The sequence below is a fragment of the Cnephaeus nilssonii genome, assembly GCF_951640355.1.
Source record: "Cnephaeus nilssonii genome assembly, chromosome: 18".
In the NCBI taxonomy this organism is placed as follows: domain Eukaryota; kingdom Metazoa; phylum Chordata; class Mammalia; order Chiroptera; family Vespertilionidae; genus Cnephaeus; species Cnephaeus nilssonii.
This window is the reverse complement of record NC_137089.1, coordinates 28,599,972-28,607,241: the sequence shown is the minus strand read 5'-3', so window position 1 is coordinate 28,607,241 and position 7,270 is coordinate 28,599,972.

The following is a 7,270-nucleotide window of genomic DNA, read 5'->3' as shown; positions in this document are numbered from 1 at the left end:
TTGCATACAAACACTGGGAAAGAGAGCATAATTCCCAGAATTGCAGTTTTAGTAATGAATGATGTACCCACTTAGGGCTGAGCTAAGGATAGGGGACCCTATTGTTATGATAGAAAACAAAGAGAAAATAATAAAAGAATCACTTACAGTTCTAATACGTTTCTGCAAAGCGTTATGCAAATAAAATTATGAGAGATATGGTATGACTAGGAACCACATGAAAAATTTTTGACTTTCTACAAATAATGCACATAGTATCTAATCAGCTGAGACTCAATGTGGCTTCTACATGTGTGAACCCTTGGCCTGGCAGGATTGAATCAGGTTGCCATGTTTCTCCACAATAGCCAATGTGGACATCCTTTGGTCAGTATGTGGTCTAATCATGACCTACCATGTGTGGGTGTGACTATGTTTTAACCACAGTGGAAACATACTTAATGCTGATGATTAAAAGAGCAAGGAAACATCTGCTTGGGGCATCTCTGTGTTGATGCTGTTTTGTGTCACTAATGTTTTTTGTCATATTCCAAGCCAATTCAAACTCTGCCCCCCCCCCCCAAAAAAAATGAAAGTTGGGCAAGGGAGCATCTTTTCATGTTCAATTATGACATTTGGGAAGACAAATAATCAAATGCAAGAGTGTAACCTTTCAAAATGAGCCTAAAGCAGTGGTCGGCAAACTCATTAGTCAACACAGCCAAATACCAACAGTACAACGATTGAAATTTCTTTTGAGAGCCAAATTTTTTAAACTTAAACTTCTTCTAACACCTCTTCTTCAAAATAGACTCGCCCAGGCCGTGGTATTTTGTGGAAGAGCCACACTCAAGGGGCCAAAGAGCCGCATGTGGCTTGTGAGCCGCAGTTTGCCGACCACGGGCCTAAAGAAAATCAGAACCAACTTCCTTCTCTATGATGTGGGTCAAGCATGAACAGGGTGACGAATGCATTGCTACTCTCCAGCTTCCTTGTTGCAGCAGGGTGAGTACAACCAGCAGAGATCCCACACGAATCATGGAATGGGGGCCCTAAAAGGAGACAGACCAACACCTTTAATTGTGGAGAGCGGCTACGGTGTTTGGACAGGTTCAAGCATCGGACTAATGAGAGGGCACAGTCCTCTCATTGCCACGTGCAAGTCCCAGCTTGGAGGGCAGGGCCCTCCCAGCACAACAGCTATAGTTACAAGCTTGAACCTATGGTCTGAGCACGTGGCCCCACGTGCCTGAGTGATGTGGGCTTGATAGAGTTCAGGTGCATGTAATTGAGTAGGATCGAAACCCACGAGAATGTTGTAAACATCTTGACCACGCCCTTACTTTGCCTTGTGGAAATCTGGCTATAAAATAAAGACACGGCTTGTGGGCACTGTCGCTGTCTCTCCATCAGAGAGGCAGCGTCCCACTGAGACCCAGGTTTCATTCTCTTGTCTGTCTTTTCTCAATCCTTCACCGCCCCCTCTCAGGTTCACCCTTGGCCGTGCTGGCGCGCCACATTTAATAAAGGGATATTTACAAGGTGTGGGGAAAGCTGAAGGAAACAAGGAAAGGATGAATTCAGTACCCCCGTGAGAGAAGCGGGAGGGAGTTCTTCCACTCCTGGGCCTAAACGGGCAAGAGGCAGGAAGAATTCTTGGTTTTGAGAGGATAGCCAGACAGGGTGGGCTACTAGGCAGGAGCTCTGCCCTTCAGCAGGGGATGCAGAGCCCTGGTGGGAGGGCATTGGGACAAAAATAGGACTCCACTCTGTCTGCCCTCTGATCTTTTGCCAGAGTGTTCCCATACCGGGACCCAACCAGGACCTTTTAGGTACAGAGCAGAGTGGAGAAGATAGAGAGTGGATACACAGGGGCAAATAAAAAATATCCACATGGTTGTGGAGAAAACTAAAGCTGCTGTCTTCATGACCCAGGGCGAAGTCCTTGACTCCCAAACATCTCACAGGCAGAAAGCCGGGGACCTGATCTGCACAGAGGGAACCCCCACCCCTGGAGTTCACAGGTTTCTCACTCAGCAATCAACCCAAATGGGTGGGCTTTTCCGTTCCTACAGTGTGATGTAAAGTGAGAAAGGGCCTCAGGGCAAGGCAGAAAAGGCAAGTGTCTTTTCATACTACCCCCCTGACATAACCCTCTCTGCCAATGTAAGAATTTCTTCAACAGGGAACTCTAATACCAAGTGGGTCTTCAGACTTTCATTGTTTTAATTGTCAATTCATTTCCATTCTACTGCTCGAATATAAATAATAATTTTAATTATGTATTATGCTTGGACCCCAGTGGTTTTCTCTTTGTCAAATATCTTATTTACATCTCTGTCATGTGGCACTTGATTACCTCTACTTCCTAATATTCTCTCCTCTCTTGACTTCTCTGAGTCTGTTTCTCTTTCTCCTTCATTTACACCTTTTATCAGATATAGGAGATGGTATTATGCAAGGACAAAAATAAAGAATGAAAAAGGTATTCCTTGAAAGGATTAGGTAAAGTTTTAAAGAGGTGAAAAACTTCAAAGGAGTTTCCAAGTTAGTACAATTACAATAATTCAAACTCTAGACCTCCCTTTCTTACAAATATACAGGGGTGGGAAAACGTAGGTTAAATTACCAGCCATTATTACCTAAAAGATGTCATAAGTAAGGATACAAAATAATAATAATAGTAATACAAATAAATAATACAATACTTAATAATAATACAATAATAAACTTTTGTTTCCTGTACTCACAGCTGTAAGCCTACCTTTTCCCACCCCTGTATAATGTGTGCAGAGGGGTTTGCTGGGAAAATATTTCTGTAATGAAAACAAAATGTAGAACTCTGCCTGAGACTTTTAAAGTATAAGGTGATATTCTAATTTTGATCATTGCTGGGATACCTCCACTAATTAGACAGCCTTTTGAAGGCAAAAAAAAGTACTAATTATGACAAAAGTAGTTTTGTTTCATTTGAATACTCCCCTCTTTTTTTTCTTTTTTACCAAATTAATGGTAAAATGAAGCCAAAACGAGCAGAGAATTAATAGGGCCTCAGGCCACTCTGGTTGCCAGGGGAACCTGGCCTGTGTCTCTGAGCATAGTGAGGAAAGCTGCTTATGTGGAGGTAGGTCGTCAGGAGTATGAGATTTTATCATAATATTGGAGGAAAGCTTATAAAATAGAAAGGAAAATTAAACTGCTAAAATGTTGTACATTATTATACAGGGACATAACGCACATGTTATTAAACTTACTAGGATTTTATCTCTGTCATTCTGCTCAATGCAAACACTGCTTATAACTACAAGTAAAGCACATTTCAAGCTGAAAAATGTGTTTTCAGTGATTTTTTTATTGGTTAATTAATGCTACAAAGCATCTTGAGTGGTGGGTACTTTGGCATTTCTGTCATATGGACTTGAAAACACATTGGCAAATTGTGATCAACTCACTTTCTTGTGGCTCTAACAACAGAGATCAACCTGCAATGAGTTTACTAGTATAGCTGAAAGAAGCAATTATGTTTGCTTAAGACTCCAGGTGCAGCCCAACAGCCTCAAGGGAAGCCAGAATGCAGCCAGCTCCACATCACTTCACTCACCAGGTGTCACTAACGTCACCCAGTGGCAGATGAGAGGGCAGGACTTCAGGGTGCAACAGAAGACATGACAAAAGCAATCTCTTTCCCAAGGGGATGTATAATCTGGTGTGAGAGGCAGACTCTAAATTTTAAAAAAATATGGATACTTAATTATTAACAAATATAATTAACTCTGGTGTTATGTAGGAAAGGTGTTGAATAAAACAGAGTAGCCAAAATGGCTCTCCTTCTTCAAGACACTTTACTACTATCTGTTAGCAAATTTCCATAATTAATATTCAATCCCCTTCATGTCTTTGGCATGAAGGCACCCCGTGAGTTATTGCAGGTGTGCAACTTATACGTGTTTGTAGGGACCCTGTAGACCAAATGTACAAAAGCATTAGGGAAGTTCTTGACAAGTGGCATTGAAGCTGACATATAAAGAGTATGTGGTAGCTCTCCAGGTAAAGGGACAGAAAGGGACAATTCTAGGCAGGGAACAACATATGTGAAGGACATGGATGCACAGGAGTAGGGCACATTTGTGTAACTGCGGGGAAGCAAAGGTACCTGAACCCTGTAGCCAATGGAAGTATGACAGAAGACAAAATGGCAGTCAAGGCTCAGATCACTCTGGGCCTAACAAATTGTTTAAGATTTTGGATTTCAGCCTAAGAGTAATAGAGAACCATTGAAGGAACTTAGGCAAGAAAGTGGTAGGCTCAGATTTGGGATATTTGAGACATCACTTATCTTTAATCTGTAGAATGTATTGGAGGAGCAAGAGCAGGAAAATTTCATACTGAATCAATATCATGCACTGTTAGAACAGTGGCTACTTGGTCCCGTCCAAAACATTCATGGAGACATTCGGTCTACACCAAAATGTCCTTGAAATTTGATCCTATCGAAAACCTACATGAGCACATTTGGTCCATGTCAAATGGTCCTGTTCAAAACATCCATGCTTACAAAGAATCCCTGAGTTCAAATAACCCATAAGGTTTACTAATACTTTGGGTTTACAGAATACATTAAAAAAACAACTATCATGTTTATTGGTCCAATGTGTTGTGGTTATATTGCCAAACAATAACCCTTCTCACCTTGGTAGCTATTTGGTAATGACACATGGGGTTAGGTAGATGACTACTGTCTTTATGGACATTTTGGACAGGATCCAGTATCAAGGACCAAATATCAAGGACCTTTTGGTGTAGTCCAGTTGTCTCAGCGGACCTTTTGGACAGGACCAAATGTCTTGCAAGGGCACCGTTATAACAAAAAGGCACCTTAGTGTGCCACATTAGTGAGCAAGAATTTATCAGGAAGAAAAGGCATGGAAGCACACATACAAAGGCGTGAAAGCCTGACACATAGTTGTGTGTTTGCAATGTCACCAGCACCAACAGTGCTCAGGTGAAAACCAGGTGGAGAATGGAGGAGATGGAAGTGGGGAGTCACAAAGTCAAGTGCTGCACAGACTGAGAGGCTGTGCTGGGGTTGTGGGTGGATTGCTCAGTGGAAGAGTGGTACTTCATGGATCTGAGGAGGGTGTGTTTGAAAAAAAGAACCGTGGTAAAGCTATTGTAATGGTCTAGGTGAGAGATGATTCAACCCCAAATCAAGGCAATTGCTGAGAAAATAGAGAGGAGATGAGAGTTTTGAGAACCATTTAGGAAATTAAGTTGGTACAACTTGTGGTTTGAATGTATATGGAAGTTAAGAAGGAAGAGCCTAGAATTACTATGGGCTTATGCTTGGGTGACCAAGTGAATGATGGTGTCATTAACTGAAACAAAATATAGGAGGAATCACAACAAGCTTGAGGGGAACATAATGAGCCCGGGTTTCTCAAGGCTGTGTTTGAGGCACCTGTGAGGCATTTAATTATGTACACGGTGTAGGACCATCTAATGCTGGAGAGAGTCAGTGTTGGAGAGATAAAGGGCAGTTAGGGGCATGCAAGGGAATAAGGATAACGAGGTGAAAATGGGGGGAGGAATCAAGCTGATGAAAAAATGCCGCAAAACCTTACCACTTAAGAAGGATCTAGCTAAATACCCCCTCCGGTATTTATTGTCATTTGGAAAAGAGTGGTTCTGCATTTCTTCTGTTACATGAAATCATTCTGTTCAATCAGCATATGTCAAGAGCCAGAAAAATCTGTGTTTGAACCCAACTCTAATATTAACAGCTGTGCGAGCCACCGAAGTGCAAAACGAAACAAAACAAAAACCCAACCCCAAAACTAACCCACGTGGTAAATGATTGCAAAGGGAGGACAGATATTATAAGCACACTTTCAAAAGTGTGTAGCACAGACCAGTTGTATCTTTAACACCTAGAATCATCTATATATATAAAAGCCTAAGTGATCGAACAACCGGTCGCTATGACGTGCACTGGCCTCCAGGGGGCAGATGCTCAATGCAGGAGCTGCCCCCTGATGGTCAGTGTGCTCCCACAACCAACCTCCCACGGCTCCTCCCCCCAGACAACTTCCCATGGCCCCAATTGACCCCAATCGCCAGCCAGGCTGAGGGACCCCACCCAGGATGAGGGACCCCACCCATGCACGAATTTATGCACTGGGCCTCTAGTAAATAAATAAAGAGCCAAATAGGTCACAGATTTGCAGAAAGATCAATGGATCGTTTTGCCCTTCCCAGCTATTTTCCTAATATGTTATTTTTACTTTCTTTCTGACTTAGATACCTCTTACTTTTTGTGAACTTCAAACAAAACATCTTGCTGGGCTGGTTTGGAGGTAGCCTAGGGTCTCACCAGCAGGGAGTGAGCCCCCAGACATCTGGAGAAGATTCCTCTGCCATCTTCCTAACGGAGAGGGGGCTCTCAGACACACGGAGATCTCAGCAGGTGCAATGTTTTGTGAAAGCTAATGTTTGCAATCAGACTTAAAAGAAATATAAGTTTTGATAATAAGGTGTCCAGGGTTGAAGGAGATTGATGAGCAAAGGGAAGCCCTTTTGTTCTTCATATCACGGCGCTCAAGAGAACTGCGCATTTCGAGGCTGTGGCAAGACTCCGGAGGCTCAAATCCTTCTTTGGGAGATAGGAGCCCTCTTCTGCTGTCAGCCGATGGATGGAATTACTGTATCAGCCATTATGATGTCCACGTGTGGGCATGGATGTGCGCTGTGGGAAGTGGTGGGGGGCTGTATTTGTCTCAAGAAGTCAGTCTTACACAGGAATCCACCTGAGAAAATCAGGCGCCTTCCTCTCCTGGCATCCAGCCTCCAATACCCAATTAGACAAGGGGAAGTCCCCACTCTTCTCAGGATCCCCACCTCAGTGGCTGAATCCTGGCTCCCCTCCTCCAGCCCACCTTTGCTGTCCGACCTTTAGCCATTGTCCCATGAGTCCCTTTGCCAGAGGGCCTCTTACACCCAGCAGAATCTGACAGTGGTCTGGGGACTGGCAGAGTTACCCAATGAAACGATGGTGACTGGATTTCTCTAGGGGGATTCAGGTTCTCAGAGGCATCATAGAGAAGGCGCTATAGTCAGGATGTGAGGCTGCACGGATGAATGTAAAAGAAAGGCATTCTCACCTACGTGGATCAACACTGAGCCCCAAGGAGAGTGTTTTGTTCTGCAGGTAATCCCACACAGGACAGGGAATGCCTGCAAGACTCAGTCTGTGGGCTGTCCCAGTTAGAGGCTCCTTAAAGGAACAGAAATATTC